Source organism: Lissotriton vulgaris, chromosome 10 (genome assembly GCF_964263255.1).
Source record: "Lissotriton vulgaris chromosome 10, aLisVul1.2, whole genome shotgun sequence".
In the NCBI taxonomy this organism is placed as follows: domain Eukaryota; kingdom Metazoa; phylum Chordata; class Amphibia; order Caudata; family Salamandridae; genus Lissotriton; species Lissotriton vulgaris.
Genome location: NC_141698.1, coordinates 866,748,549 through 866,775,388, shown reverse-complemented (window position 1 = coordinate 866,775,388; position 26,840 = coordinate 866,748,549).

The following is a 26,840-nucleotide window of genomic DNA, read 5'->3' as shown; positions in this document are numbered from 1 at the left end:
TAAGTTGCTGAATAGGTGACGTAGTGGTTGTTTGAGTGGGTGTTTGGTTGAGTGAGTGAATGTGTGAGTGGTTGTATTAGAGAGTGAGTGTCTGTGTGAGTTGCTGTATGGGTGGGTGAGTTTGCAGGTGAGTGAATATATGGTCGTGTGAATGGGTATGTAAGTGGTTGTGTATGTGTGGGAGTGGTTGCATTGGTGAGTGAATGGAAGTATGTGTGTTTTTATGGGTGAACAAGTAGGTGTGTGAGTATTTGTATGGGTAAGAAAGTGGCTGAGTGGGTGAGTGAATGCCTTTATGAGTGGCTGTCTAGGTGAGTGAGTGGCTATCTGAGTGCTTATATAAGTGAGTGAGTAGGATGAACAGTCACAATATCGAAGAAAAACAAATTGAATTAACAAAATATCATGTTTTTTATATAGAATGGACAGAATATCGAATTGCCAAAATATGGTGGTGCAGAATATTAAAATTCAGGTAAGAAATATTAATTTTCATAATATCAAAGTTAGTAATATCAACAGTCATAATATAGTTGTTAAAATACTAAAAAAAACTAGTGTTTTAAAGGTTAGTATATGTGTTAAAAGTATGTATAATTTTAGTAATATATGTTTGAATTTTTTTAAAGTAATGAATTTTATGTTATAGAATTTTTGCGTAATTTAATTCTGTAGAGGGTTGTAGGTTTATACCGTAATAGGGTGGTAAGTAATTTAATTATAGTAAATTAAATATTAATTTTTAGGAATATTCCATATTTTTTATTACATTTAGCATTTTAGTTCTGTAGTGTGTTGTGGGTTTATAGGGGAATAGGGTGGGAAGTAATTTAATTGTTAAGTAATTATTTATTTGTATTTATTGGTATTGAAATTAATTTATTGTTAAATAAATATTCATTGGTAGTTAATGTGTATGAATTGGTAGTTATTTTTTAATAATTGTTAATTATTTTATGAATAGATTAATTGATAATTATATTAATTGTATTGATTAATTATTCGGAGCAGGTTGTGGGTTTATAGGGGAATAGGGTGGGAAGTAATTTAATTGTAATGTATGAATTATTGCAATCATTTTTGGGTATTGATAATTAATTTACTGTTAATTAATTGTTATTATTTGTATTACTTATTAATTTTGGGTATTGAAAAATAATTTGGTGTTAATTAATTAATAATAGGTACTTACTTTTTAATAAATAATATTTACTGGTATTTATAATTAATAAATTATTAAATATTTTGTCATTTGTAATTAATTGTAATTAAAAATATATATATTGATAATCAATGTATTAAATATTAAATCATTACTTTTCCTACTTTTGCACTCACTGGAGTGGGAATAGTAATTTTTACCGCTACGCTATCCAACGCTTTCCCTACAGTTGCACTCTCTGGAGTGGGAATATTAATTTTTACCACTACTCTATCTAACCCTTTCCCTACTGTTGCACTCACTCAAGTGGGAATAGTAATTTTAACCCTGATGCTATCCAATCTTTCCCTACTGTTGCACTCACTGGTGTGGGACTAGTAATTTTTACCCCTACACTGTCCAACACTTTCCCTATTGTTGCATTCACTGGAGTGGGAATAGTAATGTTTACCCTCCCGCTTTTCAACGCTTTCCCTACTGTTGCACTCACTGGAGTGAGAATAGTAATTTTTCCCTACTGTTGCGCTCCCTGGAGTGGGAATAGTAATTTTTACCCCCAAGCTATCCAACGTTTTCCCTACTGGTGCACTCACTGGTGTGAGAATAGTAATTGTGATCCCTAAGCCATCCAACGCTTACCCTACTGTTGCACTCACTGGAGTGGGAATAGTACTTTTTACCCCTATGCTATCCGACACTTTCCCTACTGTTGCACTCACTGGAGTGGGAATAGTAAATTTTTAGCCTCCCTCTATCCAACGCTTTCCCTACTTTTGCACGCACCGGAGTGGGAATAGTACATTTTACCCTCCCGCTTTCCTACGCTAAAATTATTTAATATTTTTTAATATTAGTAAGTTTATATATATATATATATATATATGTATATATTTTCAAAACACACAGTGAGCAAGAGGTAGGCTTACCTCGAAACGCGTAGGGGTTGTTTCTCCGCCAAATAAACCTGAGCACTTAAACTGTATTTGGGCTTCGACTCTGGAGTTTCAAGAAATGTAGATTGCGCCAGGAACTCAATATATATATATATATATATATATATATATATATATATATATATATATATATATATATATATATATATATATATATATATATATATATATATATATATATATATATATATATATATATATATATATATATATATATATATATATTACCTACTGGCGTGTCGCCAGTAGGTATATATAGTTAGGATTTTTTGTCTATGGAACTTTGGAAAATTCTATGTCTAATAACTTTGGCGTTTGTGGACGGAATCGGCTGACATTTTCAGGAAAATGGCACATTTTGTTTCTGAGCAGCCGCTAAAAAATTTGGGGGGGTTTTGTCAAGGGGGGGCCGAGAAAAAAGGGGGGTCCCAAAACGCGTTTTTCCCATGTTAATTTCTATAGGGCCTTTGGCCTCACTTTTAGCTCGAACGGCTGAATGGATTTGCACGAAACTTGGCAAAATTATAGGGACTGTTAGCCCGATGTGCCTTTGCTAGGTCTCAATATATGTGCTCAAGTGGATTTTGAGAAATTAACGTTCAAAATAAGATATATATCTGTAACAGCGCTCCGGGCTGCGCTCCGGTCCGCTTACTTTTCGCGAAACGGAACTTTGCGATGCGAAGCTGATTGGCTCCCCGGTGTCTGTCAACATTCTAAACAGTCCGGAGCGGCCGCCATCTTATCTCTCGGTAGGATCGAGAGAGAAGAAGAGGTGAAAAACGAAGGGGGAATTTAATGAAAGGGGGCAAGGTATACCCCTCTTGACCCCCTAGGAATGTTGTTGGGGTTATTAAAGGGTCCCGTGGGGAAAATAAAAAAAAAATTATTTTTCACGGTAGAAGCGCTTCCCGGGCCGCGAACTGGGCCGCAAACTGGTAGCGAAACGGGAATTCGCCATTTTGTGCTTCGTTTTAATTAAATTACTAGGTATAAGGGGGTGCGGGAGACGTATCCTAATCCCTTATGTTTTCTGAGGGTGGCTGAGGAGGCTCATATATGTTGATACATGTCTTCCAGCGGCTGTGCATGAGCTTTTTTTTTTTTTGCTGCGTGACGTCGGTTAACGTTCGATTCGATGGAAATCAGGAAGTGTTGACCGCCAATTTGTCAGTGCGATAAAATATTTTGTTATAAATGAATCCTTATTGATAAACATTGTCTGCGCCATCTTGCCTTTTTTCCAATGCCACAATTTTGTCGTGCACGGCAGCCATTTTAGATGCCAGGCCGGTCCCAGGCTATCACCTAGCCCTGCGGATGTAGTTTATGGCCCCAGCTGTAGAGAATCCAGACATGCCAACCCTCCCGATTCAGGCGTGAGACTACTGATTTAAGTGCTAGTCTCCCGCCTCCCGATTTCTGCAAGCAAAAACCCGGGGGCATATTACCAACAACTAGCGATAATTTTTGTCTCTAACTTGTTTAGAGACAAAAATTATCGCCGCACATCGGCGATTTTTATCGCAGATAAACCTTGCTATTAGCAAGGTTTATCGCAAATGCGATAAAAAACGGCCGCAATGCATGAATATCGCTGAAAAGTCAGCGATATTCATGCATTATCGAGCAAATGCTCTTAGCCATGTTATCCACCTCCCATTGGATAACATGGCTAAGAACTGCTCAGGTCAGGTGTTAGCTTTTGGAGATATTCGCGCTTAGCGCGAATATCTCCAAAAGTTGGTAATAGGAGATAGCGATGTTAGGGACTGTTTCCAGTCGCTAACATCTTGGCACGCCCACTTTGCATGTCATTAGTGATAAATATCACTGACATGCAAAGCGTGGCCCAAGATGGTCGCTATCTCCTTTTAGCTGTCACTAACTGGTGTTAGCGACAGCTTGGTAATAGGGAGATAATTTTATCTCCGCTTTCTTGGCTTTTAAAGCCAAAAAAGCGGAGAAAAACCCCCTTGATAATATGCCCCACGATTCCTCGGGGGTTTCAGCTGACAAGGCTTGGTATTGTGTTACATGGTAATTTTTCCAGGAAACGTCAGAGGGTCGATGCAGGGGTTCTAGAAGGGGTGATAAACCATTTAAGCCTCATGAACAAGCGCATGGTCTTTTAAAGATCTGTGAAGTACTCGGGGCGGCGGTGTGTGTGTGTCCTCTTTCAGGAGCGGGCGGGGGGGGGGGGCACTGCCAGCAACTTGCCAGGCCAGGCAGTGTTCAACACTTGCATCACCCTTTCTCTGCCTGCTATTGCGCTCCATGCTTCGGAAAGGTAAGAAAAAGAACGTGCATTTGAGTTTGAAATGTCCGATCCTGTAGCAGTACACTTGCAAAGCCCACACATGACAATAACCCGATTCAAGGCCCCATTCACCCGATTTTTTAAAAATATATAGCACTCCAACAAAGTAGGATTATAAAACTTTATTAACTTTTAAATATAACGAACGGAACAAAAACTGTAAAAAGATTTAAACATTTTTGACAAAAAAAAGCAACAATGGTCAGAAGCTGTCTTTTGTGCGAATAGTCCCAAGGCAGCACAACGTGCTGAGTTCTGGACGGCACCTGGGTGCCGCACTGGTTTTTGGGATCCTACAATGCAGCTCAGAAAAACAGCGTGGGGCGTCCCGGGTGGTGCGGAGGGAGGCCTCGTCCGTAGCGGTCTGTTGTGCGAATAGTCCCAAGGCAGCAGAACGCGCTGAGATGTGGATGGCACCCAGGTGATGTCCAGTAAACTGCCGCACTGGTTTTGGTATCCTACAATGTTGCTCCGAAAATTGGCGTGGGGCGGCCCGGGGGGGGCGTGGGGGAGGCGGCGTGAACGGGCCTCCCCAGGTGGCGGCCATCCAGCTGAGTTGCGCCCGCTCTTGCAGCTACAGCGTCTCGCTCACCATGTTGTTGAGTTGCTCCCACTCTTGCAGTGCAGCGATAGGCGGCTGCCACAGGACTCTTAAAATGGCGGACGGCTCTTCGGTTTTGGGCCTGGTCCACTAAAATGGCCCTGGGACACCTTGGAACTCGGACGCTTGCCTGCTAGGGCTTGGGCTCCATTCTCGAAAGCGTCCCCTCAGCCGTGAAGATTCTACAAAAGTCTTGGGGGCCCTCGACTCCTGCAGGCTTCCGGTGGGGAGCGGCTGCCATGATTGCTCGCGGAATGACCACGACGGAGCCACGAGATGGTGGTGCTCTCAGGCTGACGCCAGCTTCAGTCTGAATCATCCAGAAACAAGGTGGGGCTTTCATCGTTTGGGAAAAAAAAATGTTCTAAACCAATGAAAAGTGTTATTTTTAGGTCATATGACTAAGCCTTCCATCTTTAGGAAACCAAAAGTAAAATGAACCAATGAAAAGTTTTATAAACAAGTCACATGACCTGTTATGCGGCATAGGGCTACAAAAAGCGCAGAAAATCCGTTGGCACGTGAGGCGGCGTCAGTAGCGGACCGATGTGCGAATAGGCCGAAGGCAGCACAACGCGCCGAGATCCGGATGGCACCGAGTTAGTGTCCAGCAAGTTGCTGCACTGGTGTGGCTATCCTACAATGCTGCGCCGAAAGTCGGCGTGGGGCGCCCCATTGGCCTTGAGGTCGCGTCAGTCAGTGGGGGCTGTGCGTCTCCCCCAAGATGGAGGCTCCTCGGCTGCAGTGCGGCGCCCCTTATCTTTTCACTCGCCGTCCAACTGAGTTGCGTCCGCACTTGCGGCTACAGTAGGCCGAAGGCAGCACAACGCGCCGAGATCCGGATGGCACCGAGGTGGTGTCCAGCAAGTTGCCGCACTGGTGTGGCCATCCTACAATGCTGCGCCGAAAGACGGCGTGTCCAGCTGAGTTGCGGTCACTCTTGCGGTACAGTGACTCGAACGCGCAGAGATCCGGATGGCACCGAGGTGGTGTCCAGCAAATTGCCGCACTGGTGTGGCCATCCTACAATGCTGCGCCGAAAGACGGCGTGTCCAGCTGAGTTCCGGTCACTTTTGCGGTACAGTGACTCGAACGCGCCGAGATCCGGATGGCACCGAGGTGGTGTCCAGCAAGTTGCCGCACTGGTGTGGCCATCCTACAATGCTGCGCCGAAAGTCGGCGTGGGGTGCCCCGTTGGCTTATGAGGTGATGTCAGTAGTGGACCGATGTGTGAATAGGTCGGAAGCAGCACAAGGCGCCAAGATCCGAATGGCAAGTCCTGGATGTTGAGTGCCATAGTTGAGAGTTCTGAGCAGTGCTTGTAAGAACGTCTGAAGCTTATTTGCACCTGCTGCAGCTTCACTATTGCCCTGGTGTGGCCAAAGGTCGCACATGACATAGGCGGCCGGCTCCCGAGGTCCGGCAGAACTTTTTTCCTTTTCCCTTTTGCTTCTTGTCCCACAATCCGTTTCATCTGAAGACACGACCAGGTCCCTGAATGTGTGCAGGGGGACGTTATTGATTGAATCAAAATGGCGGCTTGACACAAAGCTGACTCAAGCGTTGCTGTTGATGCTATACAGACAAAAATTGGTTTTCAGTTTGTACATTCTTCAGGATTTTTTTTTCCATCCAAGGCTGATTGAGAGTTTGTAGAAAAATGGCTTCAGATTTTCCACATACTACTCTTCAACATTCTTCCTAAATGTAACAATGTGAGACTCACTAGGAGAACGGCTGTTTATCTTTCCTTTCAAAATGCTGCCAACAATATTTTCTGAATGGAAGACACCATCTTGTAGCATAAAGGGCCGAAAGGGGTTCTGGTCTGGCCGATGGTTGGTGGAGACATTTTGACTATATCTTGGACCTGCCCGGCCTCGCCCAAAATGGCGCCGGTATAAATGGGACTCGTAACTCCTTGTTGTGTACTGGTTGAACAACCTTGATATCACGAGATATGAATGCAGTTTTGATGCTCATGGCGGGCGGGGACGAGAATTGATTGAATATTTCGACATCCCTATTGATATTAAGTTCTGATGTGTTATTGATTACTGTACTATTGAAAGTTCGAATTAACGTCACCCATGGTACTTGCACGCAAATGTATATCTAGATAACTTTTTTGTAAGTGGCCCTGTCGTATTTTAATTACAAAATGCACGTCCACCGATTCCGCAACTGTTAGACACCTTAGTTCTTGCAACCTAATGGCTCGCTCGTTACGTTCCTCTATAATGTAAATGTCTCCTCATATACGATTTCAGTTTGCTCCGTGGCCAGCCCACGTGGTTATAGGCCCGTATTTGTATACTGACATTTTCACAATAAAGGTTTTTAAAACAAAACATGGTAGTAGTATTTACATTGGTAAAGTTTTTACTTTTAGTCACTGTTTTCGAATCAGTAAAAGGCAAGTGAAATAAAGCAGTCCAATTACATGACGGATAAAAGGTATAATATGTAGGAACGCAGTAAAGATAAATGGTCAAGGGCAGTTGTGTTTTCCACTCCTGCAACATAAAGTGATCGATAAGAATCTGATAATCAGGCGTATCGGCGACTAAGACAGCAGGCCGAGTCTCTTTTACTCAACGGCTCCGTCATGGAACGAAGAAACGCCCTTTTTCTCGAAAAAGGAATATATTTTACTTGCAGGACAGTTGTAAATTTTCCGGGAAAGTACATTAGCCTGGAATATTATAACATATATGTTTTGAAAAAAAAAAGTTCGAAATCAATAAAAAGCGTATTTTTTAGGTCATATGACCAAGCTTTTCATTATTAAAATAACAAAAGTAAAACGAACCAATAAAAAGTTTTATTAACAAGTCACATGACCTGTTATGCTTACGTTACGCGCTGCGCGCCGCGCCCCGGATCACTTCCGGGTGCGCTAACGCGGCGTGTCATATAACGCATTACACGACAACGTAGGTCAAGAATATAGTCAAAATGTCTCCACCAACCAGCGTTCGGAACACAACCCCTTTCAGCAGTCCAAAAAGTTCTGTAAAATGACAACAGAGGGTACAGGCAACAAGAACCATCAGTCAAAGAGGGGAGGGCAAGTTCTTCTCTACCGGGTCATGTTGGGGCGCTACCGGAACTGATCGAATTGGTAGTCTACAGTGTTTCTGGATGTTTCAGACCAAAGCTGGCGTCAGCATGAGAGCACCACCATCTCGTAGGTCCGTCGTGGCCATTCCACGAGCAAACATGGCAGCCGCTCCCCACCAGAAGCCTGTGGGAGTCGGGGGCCCCCAAGACTTTTGTAGAATCTTCACGGCTGAGGGGACGCTTTCAAGAATGGGACCCAAGCCCTATCAGGCAAGCGTCCGAGTTCCAAGGTGTCCCAGGGCCATTTTAGTGGACCACACCCAAATCTGAAGAGCCGGCCGCCATTTTGAGAGTCCTGTGGCAGTCGCTTATTGTTGCATCGCAAGAGCGGGAGCAACTCAACTACATGGTGAGCGAGACGCTGTAGTCGCAAGAGCGGGCGGTAAACAGCTGAATGGCGGAAGAGGCACAGTGTAGCAAAAGCTGGCAGAATGGCAACCAAAACGGTAAAGGGGCGCCCCACTACAGCGTGTCTTCAGGTCAAACGGATTGTGGGACAAGGTCCAGAATAGAAGAGTCATCAAAAGGCAAAAAGTTCCGCCGGACCCCGGGAGCCGGCCGCCTATGTCGGGGGCGATCTCAGGCTAAACCGGTGCTATAAGACTTGGGGAGGGGGTCGGAGCCAAGCGTCTTCTCCGAGTCCGTGCCATCACACCGCCCCTCGGGGGCCTCCGTCAAGCGGTTTAGGGAGGTACCATATCACATTGTTTTCAAATGCAGTCAGGTCCACAAACGACACTCACTTACTTTGAGAATAGTGAAGCTGCAGTAGGTGGAAATAAGCTTCAGACAGTGTTACAAGCGCTGCTCAGAACTCTGAACTATGGCACCCAACATCCAGAACTTATGCCATTTGAGAATGGCAGTGACATTGAAGCAACTCAGGGACCAAAACCATTAACGTACTTTCACGTATGAAAATCTTACTTGGGGAGGGGGCAGGAGCGAAGCGCCCCCTCCCAGTCCGAGCCACCACACCGTATGTTGAAAATCTGAAGCCATCGTTCTACAAACTCAACCAACTTTGGATGGAAAAATCTAGAAAAATGTACAAACTGAAAACCAGTTTTGGTCTGCATAGCATCAGTAGCAACGCTTGCTATCAGAGTGCATGAGTTTCATGCTCGATCGATTGAGCTAGCCGGATCGGGCAATAAAAAGTATAAAATAGTTATGTAAATAGTTATTTAATAAAATGTTTTACCCTGTTTCTTTGCTGGTGTGTTGTATATATTTTTAATATTTGCATAGGGTTTGTCGTTATTTTGGGCGGGGTGGGTGACGGAGCCGAGCTGTCTTGCAGCCCTCATGGTGTGGAGCTCAGTTCATCTCACTATTTTCGTATTTCTCATGAAGGGTTGTTCCTAATATTTCTATTTTAGCGAGGTCAAAAAGAGATCCAATTAGTGGCCTACTGATTTTGCTCGATTAATTTTATTTTTTTACACAATTTTTCACGATTTTTCACTATCTGCAAAGACTAAACAGAGTATTGCGACTTTGTGCTTGTTTGTAAATAGAGAATGAACCAAAGAGAATCAATTGTAAAACAGTAAATGCTTGGATAACAATCAATCAAATGGAGAGACAAGCAGGCACGATGGATAAGAACGGGGGTAAAGGCCTGCGTTAACTACTCTTCACTATCTGCAAAGAGAGAGTACTACTAAGAGAAAAGAGGGGAGGGGGGCAGCGTTCAAAGCACATCAGCGTGCATAAACACGAAAAAGTTTTTACCTATCACGTACTTGACATTTTACAGCTTTTGATATTTGCTATTAAAAAACCAATGAAATTCACTGAAAAAACCATAGGTTATAGGCCATATATAGTTAGGAATTTGCATTTACAAAACCTTGAAAATTCACTGAAAAAACCATTGGTTATAGACCATATATAGTTAGGGATTAGCCTTTTCAAAACCTTATTTTACTCACACAAAACCATTGAAATTTCATATATAGTTAGTTCCACTAACTATATATCGCGCACCCGCAATCCACTGCTGATGATGTCACATATTACATCATTCATGACATGGTTAGTGACATCACTGATGACATCACTGATGACATCTCAAATGACATCACTGATGACATCTCAAATGACATCACTGATGACATCTCAAATGACATCACTGATAAAATCACTGATAACATCTCATTTGACATGACTGATCACATCACTGATGATATCATTCATGTGATAATACCATGAACCTCTTCAGACTCTAATATAACCTTAGATACAATCAGTGTAAACAGACAGTCACAGACTGTCACTCATCCATGGAGTTACTCACACACCTAGTCAGTTATGCAAAAAATCAATCACACCTCCATTTTCTCAACTATACAGTTATACACACCTTACTTATTCAAACATATACTAACACATATTTACTTTACTCTCTTATACAATCCCTGATACATGTTCACAATAATCCATACAGCCACTCACACATTCACTGGCTCTTATGCACAGTTATTTATATATGTCAACTCTCACATGTACTGTGTTTTACATATGTACTTACTTTGACATGTAGCACTGAGATATCCATTCACTCGCTAATACACTCATGCACAGTCAACCGCCCATACAGCTGTTTCCACATGCACTTTTGAACCCATACATATAGTGAATCAACTACTCACACATCCATGTACAGAGTCACACACCTCCCAGCCACCCATACACACACACTCAGTTTCCCATACAAATACTTGGACAACCAATGAATAACCCATACAGTTACTCATATAGCTACTGATCAACATATGCAGCAGTTTGTAGAACAACAGATATAATGATGCACAAATTAAAACAGTTTAGTCACTAACCCATGCACTCAGTGAGACACATTTAATCACTCACTCATACAGTCAGTCATGCACCTACTAAATCCTTCATCCAGACACTTATACATCCACTCATTCTTCAATATGTAAGACATATTTTAACTTTACAGAAACATACAGTCACTGGATGTTGTCATCAGTGATGTCATCAGTGATGTCATTTGAGATGTCATCAGTGATGTCATCAGTGATGTCACTAACCATGTCATGAATGATGTAATATGTGACATCATCAGCAGTGGATTGCGGGTGCGCGATATATAGTTAGTGGAACTAACTATATATGAAATTTCAATGGTTTTGTGTGAGTAAAATAAGGTTTTGAAAAGGCTAATCCCTAACTATATATGGTCTATAACCAATGGTTTTTTCAGTGAATATATATATATATATATAGATATATATATATATATATATATCTATATAGATATAGATATATATATATATATCTATATATATATATATATATACATATATATCACTCCCAAAGTTGTCCCTCTTTAAAAGACACACGGAGCACACTGGGGATTTCCCCAGTGTGCTCCGTGTGTCTTTTAAAGAGGGACAACTTTGGGAGTGATATTTATATGTGCAGTGCCGCTTGCACGAAGGATGCACCCGCCTGAAGCAGTTCAGCAGGAAAGCGGCGTTCGTGATGGCATATATATATATATATATATATATATATATATATATATATATATATATATATATATATATTACCTACCTAGTTTCCATAGAAAATCTACAACATTCTATTTGTAATAACTTTGGCACAAGTGGATGAATCTTCGCAAATTTCCCCAAGAAAATGGCCTGCTCCGCTCCGCTCCTTCCCTGAAACTTTGGGGGTGATTCGTCAAGTGGGGGCCAAGAAAAAAGGGGGTCCCAAAACATGTTTTCCTCATGCAATTTTCCATTGGGACCTTTACCCAGGGATACAGCCCGAACGGCTGAAAGGAATTACACCAAATTTGGCAGGGAGGTAGAGTTCGGTTACCAGATTGTACTTTTTGTTAAATGGTGTAAATCCGTTCAGTAGATCCTGAGAAAATCAAAAGTAAAATCATAGCAATATCTAGAGACCAAATACAGCACACGTACAGAAATCCGTACAATTTCGAGCACGAGCTGCATGCTGATTGAATGTCAACTGTCTGTCAACACTCCAAACCAGGAAGTGTTGGCAGCCATCTTGTGCCTCGGTAGCACCGAGTCACAAGAAAACAGTAAAAAAAGTTGAAAAATTAGGAAAGGGGGTAGGGTAGAAACATGTTGACCCTCTAGGCCTGCTCAGGGGGTCTCACATGGATGTTTAGGTGCAAACATTTTAAAAAATAAATAAATTTAAAAACTGTGTTGTACACTTATTGTACTCGTACGTGGTGGAAAAGGAAAAAAAACCTAGAAGTTCGTTTTATTCCTAATTGGCTTCCGGGGGGGGGGCAAATCCCGGGGGCAATTGTATTTCTATAATGGGGGGCTTGGAAGTGTCCAACAGGAAGAAAATAATTTTAAAATAGTAATGTCGAGGACAGTGATGCTCCTGCTTCCTGCGTTTTATCAGGTCAATAGACTGGTTCCCATAACACAAAAGTTTATTGCAATAAATGTATAGAATTTTAACTTGAGCAAAATCAGAATGAATTTGTGTGTATGGACTGTTTGTTGAAAATGCTGCTGCAGCAGTTGATATGCTTAGTGCAGTAGCAGGTGTGTTGTCCTTCAACCTCTGTGTTGCAGCTCGAGCAAAGTTGTTGGGGTGTAAGTTCTTCATGTGTCGCTCCATATTTGCTGTGCTAAAGGAGTATTTTTAAGATGGATAACCCCATGAAAGAGTTTGGAAAATTTTACAGGTTACATTTGGAGCATTAACCTTTTTTTGCCCTTCTGGAAAAGTAAAAAAATTCCAAATTAGATCTTCTTTCTTCTTCTTTGGAGCTTCTTTAGGAATTAAATATTCTTCTGAAGAATGGCTGGAAGATGAGTCCATTGCTGTTAATATGGTAAAATTCGTTCTATTTGACAAGATTCTCAGAAGAGATGCTTCTTTTTAGAAAGTCAAAGTAGAATTTTTAAAATGGGACGCACGTTTCAACAGTTGTAATAGGAAGTATTATGAACCAATCAAATTTCTTCTTTTAAAGTCACATTGCTATGCGTACGGTTACGCTGTTATTACGGTGTTCTTAGGATGCGAGTATGCATGACTTTTCACTGCGATTGGTGTAATTGCTTTCAAAGGTAATGTAGGATTATTGGAACTTAAAAAAATGTTTTCATAATTATCCTAGATAATGTGTTCTGTTAGTATGTTTAATAAATACATAAATATATGTTTTTAAACAATTAAAAACATTTGCTTCTTTGCGTACGGGGACCCATACATGACGTAACACGGAAGCTTTCATGCGACGTGTAAAGTGAAAGCGTATTCGTAGCGTATGCTGAGAATGATTAGCAGTACAAACTATGGTGCGATCGCTTTCCCATTGTCAAATCAGTGCACAGGGCGCGCTATGAGAGTGGTTACAAGTGGTCACTCATTGGAAATCCGATTCAGCTGTGTGGCTTATCCACGGTATCATAACATTACTTTTTAGCCTGTTTAAGTTTGAGGTTTACATGTAATACTATGCTATAGGCAGATATGGATGTTTAGGCAGCGCTTATCTCCATGAAGCTTGGTTATTATCATTTACATATAGGTGTCTGAGGGAGGGAAAAGAAGTCTATGTGAAAGGCGAGGATTGCACAAAAGCACCACATCACTCCTTAATTTGTAGACACATACAATTGTTGGCTCTTGTAATCAAGATGCGCCTAATTTGGTGTGAGTTTTGAAAGACACTGGGACACCTGCTATCATACCATCGTTCAGTTTACTGAAAACGTGAGTTACTTAATTTGAAATAATGCAGATTGTTGGGCAATGTTACCAGGCATCGGTTACATGATTATGGTAACTGAGCGTGTGGTTTGCTAAAAAAAAGTTGTGCTTACTCCTCTGCATGGGAAGCTGGATGTTTCCATCTGGCTGTCGATTCCGACCTTGAAAGAAGAGTCAATCAAGTGAGCCGTGTAAGAACACTATTGTCTCAAAAAGAGGTCGCTCTTACATCTGCTAGAGAAACATTTGTCCTTCATGTAGTAAACACCCGCACAGAAGTGTATGATTTCTTAAATACTGACGTGCCTCTGTATTTTGAGGAGTTAATTCCGAGTATCTTTAATGCGCCCTTGACTATGGGGTTACCTTACTTTTTTAAAGTTAGAAGCAGTGGTCTTGTGACTTCTTTTCAAACTATATTTGGTGTCTTTTCAGCATTTTTTCATTCCATTTGTGATGTCACTGACCATGTCATGAATGATGTAATATATGACATCATGAGCAGTGGATTGCGGGTGCGCAAGTTATAGTGAGTCCAACTAACTATAACGTGGGAATTTCAATGGTTTTGTATGAGTAAAAAGTTCAGCTAACTATAACTGGTTTGAAACCTATGTTTTTTCAGTGAATTTCAAAAGTTTTTTAAATGCTAATTCCTAACTATAACAATTGTGAAACCTTTTTTTTTTTTTTAAGTGAATTTCAAATGTTTTTTAAATGCTAATTCCTAACTATAACGATTGTGAAACCTATGGTTTTTTCAGTGAATTTCAAAGGTTTTTTAAAAGCTAATTCCTTACTATATCGAGTTTGTAACCTACGATTTTTAAAGTGAATTATACATTTTTTTTAATAGCTGTTTTTTATAACTATTAATTATTATTATTTTTTTTTTCTAAAATTAATTTTTCAATGTATTTTTCATGTAGGTTTTTTTTTTCATCATTTTGTCTCGGAGCGCTCAGGGTGCGCGCACCGGTGAGCTTACCCGAGAGCGCAGCGAGAGTGCTATTTCCGCGTGCGAGAAAAAAAAAGTTTGTATTTAAAGTAAAAAATAATGCAAGACATTTAGTGGCATACTTATAAAAGTACTATTTTTGATTTTAGATACCCGTATTTTAACTTTAAAGGTATTTCTGAAAAGCTAGCAAATCGTCATTTAGGCGCGCCGCGTAAGCGCTTCCGGAAGCGCCTACGTTGGTGCAGCGTAAGCGCCCCTGGAAGCGCTCCAGTGCGAGCAGCGTAAGCACGTCAAGTCATGTGACATTAATATAACACTTTTCATTGGTTCCTTACAGCCTTTTTTTGCAACGGATGAAAACCCCACCCATTTCCTTCACTACCTCTTTCACTCTTACTTTAGAAAGAATGGCTGCAAGACTACCTGGCAGCAGTGAGGACTCTGATGGGTTTATCCAGGAAGAAACTCCTCAGCCAAAGGTGAAGAAGCACTTTATCTGGACATTTTTTACTATTCCACCAGGAGAGAAAAGGCTAATGCTCCAAAAGTGGAGTGCAAAATATGCCAAACTGTACTTTCACGGGGTGACCCTAGAAGAAAATATAGTTTTGGCAACTCAACAATGATCAGGTATGTTTAGGCACCCGCAGAACTATGCCTGGGAGACTGTCAGAGACCTGGCACTTAATCCCCCAGAAGATGGCGCCTCAACTTCCACCGAAGGACAAACATCATCGGGGAGAGGAAGATCAGTGGATCTGATTCCCAACATTCAACCTGTTTTCAGCGACATCAACATTTGTTGTAAGCAGTATAATGAACTGCTTTGTGTTGGAGAGCAGAGTATCCTCCTGATTGTTCGCAAAAGGGAAGAACACCACTGCCCTCCTGTAATGACCGGATTTTCGGACCAGATAGGATCAGCTCACCAAGACACCACCAACCCAGCTGAAATGCAACCAACTCCCTCCTCAGGACCCATCGATCCAGGCACCTGGGTACCTACCTGAGGATGGGGAACTCGCAATATACACGCTCATATCATCAGAAACACCACTAAATCTATAGGGATTACTAGGAATACTCACTGATTACTAAGGACGTCCATGCCCTACACCACACTCATACCTTATAGTCTCGCGGCAACTCAGACCCAGACTATTCTACCCTAGGGCAGTTCTGATTACTTACCATTACACACTGACCGCAACCAGTGCTCTCATTAAACAAGCCACAATCTTGTGGGTATAAATACCAGTATCCCCCCCTGGTACTCTCTCTATTTCATACATACACAAGCCACAATCCTGTGGGTATACACATCAGTTTCCCCCCTGATGCTCTCTATAATCTCCAAGCCACAATCTTGTGGGTATACACACTGACTACAATCAGTGCTCTCATTAACGCCGCTACACAACGACGATCACTTTCCTATGAATACCTTCAGCTCTCTCTCTCTATGTTGGGAAGTTTCTCTCACTATTCACTTGAGGTACAATAGCACGATATTATGAATCACACAATGATAGCCAAATTAGATGATGTACAACTTATCCTTCAGTTCAAGGGCTCCTGTCTCCCTAATTATTCAGTTATTACTTACCTGATCAGGGGTGGCATCTGTTCAAACAGTAACACCTGACTAGAAGAACAGGTTACCTTTTCATATAAGAATAAGAGGCATATGCCGGTTCACTAAGAACTGGGGTACTTTATTTATCAGAACAACAATAGCAATATACCACTATGCTATAACATACAGCCTGCAAAGTAAAAGGGGAATAGACACATACACAGATCTGCGGGGTCTCTGTAAAGCTTTATTACTATACCACATCCGCATGTAACTAACAAGGACTGTAAATAGACTGCACACCGCTGAAAGGAAAAGGATTAGCAACACAATAGGGACAAGGTTAATGTTTAAATGTAAAGGACAAATATCACCTGATTAGTATGAAGTCTTGCTCTAGCTGTCATCTGGGTTCCTCTCTCGTCTGTGCCTTAGCTCGTCTCAGATACACGCATCTGTGCTGATCACTCTGCACTGGATTCCTCTCCCCCACGAACTCTCTCCACCTTCCAGCTTCAGCCTAATAGTTTCTGCCGCTCTGATAACCGTTCGCTCCACTAGCTTTTTCACTCTGTCTGATTATCTCAGTTCCAATGTCCAATTCACTCCAGCTGCTCCCACAGACTAATCCACGATATAACTTCAGTCTCTTCCAAAAGGCATCACTTCAGACTCCAGCTGATCACAACTCCTTCTCATAAGTAACTGCTTCTGACTGCTTCCTTCAGTTCCAAACATCATCTCACTTCTCTCTGTTCAAAACACCATCTGCTCACAACTGCTTCTGACTTCTCTCTCTGGTTCCAGCTCACTGACTGTCTGTCTGTCTTCTCTCTGTTCCAAGCATCTTCTTCTTTCTCTGACTCCAACTGTCTCACTGACAAACTCTCCTCTGCTCCAACTCAACTCCTTCTGCAACTCCACTCCTTCTCCTTCTGACTGATTCCGCCTCTGCACTTCACTAATATGGAATGCCCTCTCCTCATGGAAAGTTCCAACAGAGGGCTGCCTCCCACTGAATTCCTGTGCCAGCTCCGAGGCATCTTGCGCAGTCTGCAGTGACCATCTGCATGTTACGTCTAGGCCCAAGAGACAAACACATTCCTCCGATAAGAACCAGTCTTGGCTGGTTTTCCCCTAGCAAACAACACCTCATAACTAAAACTAACTAAAACATCACCTTTACCCTGCAAGCATCTCAGTCTGCGGGGACAGAAAGAAAAATGGAGTCTCTCTAGTTCTGGGCCTTGTAGGCCTGAGAAGGATGAAATAACACTTAGCTCTGTTAGAGTACATACACAAACCATACCAATATGTAATATAAAGTCAGGACTACAGGATCCACTCTCTACTATAGGTAGTATGATGAAAGGACACATAATTATGTCAGAGCCAATAGGCAATAGATGGATTAGAGTCAAGAATAATGGATCTATCATCATATTAAGCAGCTATCCTCTAGTTTATGCTTCTAGGTCTGGAAAAAGGCCTGAAAGGGACCAACACAAGCCAAGAATAAAGATCCAGGATGGTAGCAAGCTTAAAGTCACCATCACTCAGGAATAGAGCCAAAAATACGGTCACAACACCTCCCCAGCTCTAATTTTTCCCCTTTTTTTGCTCCTGTTGAGCAGTTTGGCATTTCCTATTTATGTTTTTGTTCTGATAAAAATACCCCAAAAAATTTAAAACGTTCAGAAATCGAAAAAAAAAACTAAAAAAGAAGAAAAAAAAGAAGTTCTTTTTAGAACTACCTCCAATTCTCCAAAAAGAGCTATATTCTTTATATATTGTGAAGGAGTGAGAGAAGTGGTGAGCTCAGGGTGCGCGTATCAGTTAGCGTAAATGGGAACGCACCCCTCGCTTACCCCGCAAAAATTGCAAACAAAAAAACAACGTTTTTTTTCCCTTCAGGGTCCTTCTAAGCTTCCCTTAGAAAACCTAGGGGGTCAGGGGTTGTGTACCCTGCCCTCTTTTAATCACCGAGACACAACATGGCGGACTCTCCGGACTGTTTAGAATGTTGACAGACATCTGACAGCCAATCAGCTTTCCGCTCGCGCACTCCCGTGTCGTGCCGGGTGCGCTCCCCAGTACGCGTACCGGTGAGCGCTCGGAGCGCGCCTATAGATATATGGCTGAGATACCCGCCACCCCCTCTCAACACACTCCCCAAGGATGGGAAACCGGAAACAGTTCTGAACTTTTGGAAGACGGGAGGGAGTGACCCTCCCGGCCGTATTTATTAAAAATATGAAACAAAATTAAAACATTAAAATAACAGTTTCATATTATGTACAATTTCATTACCACATTGCGATGTTTGGCTAACCTTAACATATTCTCTAATACAAAGGTTCTCCTAGCCGAACTAACATCCTACAAAACATTAACTTGAAAATTTGAAATTGTACATCCTAACGTTTAAGGGCCAACGGCAAGGTCGTAACCGGTGTCAAGATCCCTAAACCAGAAATATCCCCCTCACTTGTGAGGGGCGACCGCACAGAGGTGTACCTCAAGTGCAACTACCAATTTCCCTTGACTTGACGGGGGCCCCAATAAACTCGACGCCACTTAAAGGTCGTCCGAGGACTCGTGTGAGGTATCTAGAAGGTAGCGTAGACCCCCTCCCAAACCCCACACAACTTACCACATCTGCCGTCGCAGATATCCTGGCCCCGGGAAATTCCCCAGGAGGGGGCTGTAGCCCCTCCTACCCAGGAAGGGGCCTTGACCGCCTTTCCTTTCCTTTCGGCGGCCCATCCTTGAAAGGGACCGCCTACCCGTTGAGGGGCCGATGGCCACCTCCCTCGTGCGCTCCCATCCGTAATGGGTGACGCCCACTCATAGGGATCTACCAATTAGTGCTCACCAATCATGACCTTACCGCCCGACCAAAATAAATACGACGATATTATCTAAATTACTAAAATGCTAAATTACTAACATGACTAAATTCCTAAAAACAGTACACAATTACAGCTTAACGACACGCAAGATCATGGATCAACACTAGTGCAGGATTACTTTATTCGAGCACATACTACAAAATGACCATTCTTTATTGCATAACCAGAATTACCACGATAATCATCACAACCTGCAAGAAATAGCGTTAGTACATCAAACTTTATTCAAAACCACTTGCTGTCCTCAGGGGCTGGTGGGCGGGTTCAAAATTGGCTCTTCGTTCCGTCTCGAGCTCACGTGTAGCGAGAGGTGCCGCTTCCGAGCACAGGAACAAGAGGATGCGTTCTTGGCTTGTTGCTCCTTTTATCCGTCTTCAGGGCGGGCGTAAACCCGCCCCTGCCTGCCCCTAGGGCGTGGCTGGCCGCGCCAGTGTCTAGGCCAGCCCACTCTAGGGCGGGAACAAGCGCGCCCCGGCTACGCCGCTTCGGGCATACCAGCCGAGGCTCGCCTCCCGCCCAAAATGGCTTCCCGGGGGGCTCGTGGTACTCCGCCATACGTTCGGGGGGACCGAACGGTCGCCCCTTTCCATATGGCTGAGATACCCGCCACCCCCTCTCAACACACTCCCCAAGGATGGGAAACCGGAAACAGTTCTGAACTTTTGGAAGACGGGAGGGAGTGACCCTCCCGGCCGTATTTATTAAAAATATGAAACAAAATTAAAACATTAAAATAACAGTTTCATATTATGTACAATTTCATTACCACATTGCGATGTTTGGCTAACCTTAACATATTCTCTAATACAAAGGTTCTCCTAGCCGAACTAACATCCTACAAAACATTAACTTGAAAATTTGAAATTGTACATCCTAACGTTTAAGGGCCAACGGCAAGGTCGTAACCGGTGTCAAGATCCCTAAACCAGAAATATCCCCCTCACTTGTGAGGGGCGACCGCACAGAGGTGTACCTCAAGTGCAACTACCAATTTCCCTTGACTTGACGGGGGCCCCAATAAACTCGACGCCACTTAAAGGTCGTCCGAGGACTCGTGTGAGGTATCTAGAAGGTAGCGTAGACCCCCTCCCAAACCCCACACAACTTACCACATCTGCCGTCGCAGATATCCTGGCCCCGGGAAATTCCCCAGGAGGGGGCTGTAGCCCCTCCTACCCAGGAAGGGGCCTTGACCGCCTTTCCTTTCCTTTCGGCGGCCCATCCTTAGAAGGGACCGCCTACCCGTTGAGGGGCCGATGGCCACCTCCCTCGTGCGCTCCCATCCGTAATGGGTGACGCCCACTCATAGGGATCTACCAATTAGTGCTCACCGATCATGACCTTACCGCCACAGGCCGGATAGTTGACTGGCTATCCGGACCCCCCACACACTCCTACCTAAAGGTCATGTCACAACGTCCTCAGCCAAGCTATCAGGTCTCCTATGAGTAACTCGTTCCCCACCCGGGACAAATGAACACCATCACCCAAATACATACTGTCCCCTTGAATACAACCATGCGAAATAGAATGCAGTGTACTTGAACGGAACAATCTACTCACTTTATTATTAATTTTCCTTACTGAATGATTCAGGGCAGAAACTGAAAGAGCCCCCCGCCACACTTTTCGTGGGATCATATGGGACCATGCGATTGTGCACCCTGGAACTCTTCTCGCTAACCAACTTACCGTGGAAAGCATCGCCTCAAGAAGAAGTCGTCTACCAGTGGTCACCAAATCGTCGCCGGCTATGTACTATGACTATAGCCGGCGGTGACCTCGTCCGCCCTAACAAACCCTCAAAAAATGATTGAAACTGGTCAATACAGTGCCCGCCCTTTCCGTAGAAGGACACACTGTACCCGTATTCCCCAGCCACGTGAATCATGTCACCTGCTTTGAATACGTCCGCGGCACGCCTCACGTATGAGTGGCCCACGACCCACACCTCCTTTCTCACAGCCGGTGATGTCTGACCGCTGGCCCGGTGTTGGGTCGACTGCACAGTCCGCCCCGCCTCGTAGGCTTGCGCAACTGAAAACCAAACAAAAAACAAGAAGCGTGAGTACATCATTACAGCTTCACAACATGTGCAACCGCACATACCTTTTATAACAGTTCGAGGACCAACGCCCCACACGTTTAACTTGTTCGACATTCAGACCCCTGGCTGTAGCCTCTGTAGCAGCCCCTATCCGAAAGGAATGGGTCCCAAACTCGCCGGGGTTCAAGCCCGCGGCGGAAATCGACATCGCAAGCACCCGCTGAAACTGAAACTTCGTCAGTGGGGTGGCGTCAGCGTGTCTCAACAAGGTCCCCCCCCATGATGCCACCCTTTGCGCTAAATATTTATCTACGCAACTTACCGGGCACATGGAGGACCCGGGAATCCTTTGTATGATTATGCAGTCCCCCATCGCACCCTGATCGGTCTTGGACCTGACAAACGAGACAGTCATTGTCTCCCCTCTGACCTGAACGTGCTCTCGGCACAGTTCCCCCCTCGCATCCTGCTTGTTCTTCGCCACTAGTTCGCTCACCCGCATAGCCCCATGGAATGCCAGCGCAAAAGCGGCTCGGAATAACACAGTTTCATACCGGGATGAACATGTTGCAGGAAGTACAGATAATAACAGGGCCAACCTGTTCAAACCTATCGGGCGCCTTTCATCTACTCTGCGACCCTCAAGGCGTTGCCACCCACGTAACGCTTTTTGCACAACGAAAGACGCTGTTGGGTCCTGGATCCTGTGAGCCCTTGCCACAAAGGAAATGGCGGCCCGATGCCTCTGGGCCGTGGCCACTGACTTGCCTGCCTGACGTAAAGACAGCAGAAATTTTACTACCAACTCCTCCTGGCCCCAAAGCTCCCCCCTAGCAGCCCCCAAAAAGGCCCAATAGGAACGGAACGCCCCTTCATATGCCTTCCTCGTCCTGGGTGCTAAACTCTCTCCCACGAGGTTTCGTAGTTCGGGGCACCGAGAGACCAGAGAGCTTCGGGAAAGGGTGCCGCCACCGGGTCCGCTGTGGGCAGAAAACCCCAGAAGGCCTGCATACGAAAACGAGAAAGGGCATCAGCCGCTTGGTTCATCACCCCCGGCACATGCCTTGCCTTAAATAGCACATTCAATTGCATACATAATAACACAATTTCTTTGAGCAGTCTCAAAATCCATTTGCATCGTGCTGACTGGCTATTGATACACTCAACGACGGTCATGTTATCAGACCAGAACACCACAGAGTGATCTCTGAACCCCTCGGGCCAAGTTTTCAGGGCCACCAGAATGGGAAAAAGTTCAAGAAAAGCAATGTTACTTGTCAGCCCGCCCTCATGCCACCATGACGGCCATTTTTGAGCCGACTATTGTGTGCCGAATATGGCACCAAAACCAATACTCCCTGCCGAATCTGTCCACAGTCCCAGCTCCTCGGAGGACACCGCCGGTTTGTTCCAGACAACTCGACCATTGAAATCCGCCAGGAATGCCAACCAAATGCGCATGTCCTGGCGAACCTCTGCCGAGAGCCTCGTGCGGTGGTGACCCTCCTTCAGGCCGACCATGGCCTGAGCGATCGAGCGGGAAAAGGGGCGGGCCATCGGCATTACTCTTAGTGCAAAATTCAACTGTCCCACCAATTGTTGTAACTGATGTAACTTAACTTTAGACTGACTAATACACGTTTCCAGGGATGCCCTGAACCTTAGCACTTTGTCCCCTGGTAAACGAAAACAACCTTCCCCTGAGTCGAGCTCGATCCCCAGAAACTCGAGGCAAGTCGAAGGACCCACAGTCTTACCTGATGCCAATGGCACACAAAAATGATTCATCAAAACACAAAAGTCATTCAAAGCCCAACCACATTCCGGGTCCCCGGCTGCCCCCAGAAACAAAAATTCATCGAGATAATGCATAACATGTTGAAACCCCGTCTTCCTCGTGAAGACCCATTGCAGGAAACAACTGAACTGCTCAAAGTAAGTACAAGATATAGAGCACCCCATTGGCATGCATCTATCCATGTAATAGTGACCCTGAAACATGAAACCAAGAAGACGCTGATCGTCTGGGTGTACCGGGAGCAACCGGAACGCTGACTCGATATCAGACTTCGCCATCAGCGCACCGGGCCCTAGGCGATTCAAAATGGCTACGGCCTCATCGAAGGATGCGTACCGCACTGAGCACACTTCCGGGTCTATCGCATCGTTTACGGAAAGGCCACGTGGGGCTGACAAATTATGTATCAGCCGAAAGTCACCCGGGTCCTTCTTGGGGACCACCCCTAAAGGGGAACAAACAAAGTTAGCGACTGGTGGCACGTTAAACGGACCGGCGACTCGGCCACGAGCCACCTCTTTCCCAATCTTCTCCTGTACCACGGTCGTATGTTGCAAGACCGATATCTGGTTTTTACAGTTTGCTACACCCTGAAACTCCCCCACTGGGATGCGGAAACCATACGAAAAACCGTTCCGCAACACCCCAGCGGAAACGTGATCCGGGTATTCGCTGAGCCAAGGAATCATTGCCATGGTATCAATTGGAGTAGGTAAAGGTGCCCCTCGGACCATTTCAGACCTGTTTGGCGCCTCCTCTACCCCCGTTTTCACCCGTTTTGGCTCTGCACATGGACTCAGGATGGGATGTTTGCCCACACCCACCACATTCGTGCCTAAATTTGCAGGACCCATGGGGTCTCGTACACTTACCCCTGTTAAAGTTCCAACAAATCCCCCTTTTACCTGTGGTGGCGTTCGGCCTCGAGTGGTGGTCATTACTCGTACCTGATCGAAAGGGCATCCCAGTATATTGGCGGGAGGATTCCCCCACACCACTCCCTACCAATGGCAAATTCAACATACCAGTATCCTCCATTTTCGACCATGACACAGAATCGTAACAATCCCAAGTTAAGTTTTTATCATGTTCTTTCGCTTTTCTAAAAATATTATCGTAACAGAACCACTGATTGCCCCCATATGACACAGAATACCCCATGATCCGTGACTGATAAATCGGCAATTCGGACAGCAACTCGGGCCTACGTTCGCCCAGGATGGACGTAAAAATCCCCCACGCCTTGCCCCAGTTGCCAATGTTTTCATTTACCTTAAAGGCGGCCATCTTAGCGCGCCACACACTCGGATGCATGAGGTCCTTTTGGGTCTTAACATGCTCCATCTCATAATGATCGGTAAGCAACGAGAAGATGTTTACATACTCCCCTGCCCATATCTTCTCCTTAATAGCCAGAGGGACATGTTGACCCAACTTTTCCCTTCGTGAAGGTGCAGACTCATCCCTCGCAATCGGCAATGGCCGCTTACCTGAACCGGAAGCTGTATCTGCCGCTGAGCCTGTCCCAGGTGGTTTTCCTACAGCCGCAGCCGGCGTGATAACGGGCGATGTTGCCTTCGCCGCCTCCCTTGTTTCACGCAGTTGCCTCATCAACACCCGAGCGTCGTCAGCCGTGGTGCCCTCGCTATCTTTACCCAACCACGCTGCCAATTGTGCTGCCAGTTCGGGCGGCATATCCTCCCCGGACACGGGGGTGACGACTACGGGAATCGGATTCCCCTCTGCCGGCACCGGAGTTGGCTCCTCGAGCGGGGTACATGGAACCGGGATGCTTCCCCCAGCTGGCCCCCTCCTGGGCCTCTTATCCTTTCCTCCCGGGGCTGCTCCAGCCAAAGGACGTTTCGGTCCATCTTCCCCGTCTCTATCCGCCATTCGCTTTTTTAGGTCGGTCACCTCTTTCATAAGGACACGCAGCATCTGGTCGGTAGTCATTCGCTTTCCAACTTTCTTAGGCATTCTCCAACAGAGTATCTGTAAGACAAACAAGAAAGATTACCACATTCAAAATTGGCTCTTCGTTCCGTCTCGAGCTCACGTGTAGCGAGAGGTGCAGCTTCCGAGCACAGGAACAAGAGGATGCGTTCTTGGCTTGTTGCTCCTTTTATCCGTCTTCAGGGCGGGCGTAAACCCGCCCCTGCCTGCCCCTAGGGCGTGGCTGGCCGCGCCAGTGTCTAGGCCAGCCCACTCTAGGGCGGGAACAAGCGCGCCCCAGCTACGCCGCTTCGGGCATACCAGCCGAGGCTCGCCTCCCGCCCAAAATGGCTTCCCGGGGGGCTCGTGGTACTCCGCCATACGTTCGGGGGGACCGAATGGTCGCCCCTTTCCATATATATGTTTTTTTTAAGTTAATTTTCAAAGTAACCACTGGAGCAAATTTCACCAAATATAGCAAAGGCACATCTGCGTACCAGTCCCTGCAATTTTGCCAAGTTTGGCGTAATTCTGTTCAGCGGTTCGAGCTGTAGCCGTGTCAGAACGTCCTATGGAAAATTGCATTGGGAAAACACCTTTTTTCTCAGCCCCCACTTTACGAATCACCCTGAAACTTTCAGGGAAGGAGCGGAGCGGAGCTGGCCAAAATTTCGGAAAATTACACGCAAATTCCTCAACCGGCGCCAAAGTTATCCCCAATAAAATGTTGCAGATTTCCTATGGTAGCTAGGTCCTAACTATAACTACCTACTGGCGCCCGCCAGTAGGTAATATATATAAATATATTCACTGAAAAAAACGTATGTTTTAGGTATCTTAAGTTAGGAATTAGTATTTAAAAACTTTGCAAATTCACTGAAAAAACCATAGGTTTTAGCCTCGTTATAAATAGAAATTAGCATTTAAAAAACCTTGGAAATTCACTGAAAAAACCATAGGTTTCACACGTTATAGTTAGCTGGATGTTTCACTCATACAAAACCATTGAAATTCCACCGTTATAGTTAGTTCAGCTAACTATAACTCGTGTGCCCGCAATGCAATGCTGATGACATCACATATTACATCACTCATGACATGGTCAGTGACATCACTCATGACATCACTGATGACATCTCAAATGACATCACTCATGACATCACTGATGACATCATCCTTGTGAAAGAGTGGCAGACCTCCTCTCAGCATAATATAACAGGAACGCCCTCTACGCTGGGACCACCGCCAAACTACAGAAAAGACTCCAGCACATCCAGAACGCCTCAACACGACTCCTCTTGGACATCCCTCGACACAGCCACATCTCCGCCCACCTGAGGGACCTGCACTGGCTCCCCGTAAGCAAAAGGATCACGTTCAGACTCCTCACCCACGCACACAAGGCTCTCCATGACTTGGGCCCCGAATACCTCAACAACCGCCTCACGTTCTACACGCCAACCCGCCAGCTCCGCTCTGCCAGCCTCGCCCTCGCCACCGTCCCACGGATCCGCAGAACCACCACCGGAGGAAGATCCTTCACCTACCTGGCGGCCAAGACCTGGAACACCCTCCCCACCCACCTACGACCCACCCAGGACCATCTCTCCTTCAGGAAGCAACTCAAGACCTGGCTTTTCGAGCAGTAGCAGCCCCCCCCTTAGCGCCTTGAGACCCTAGCGGATGAGTAGCGCGCTTTACAAA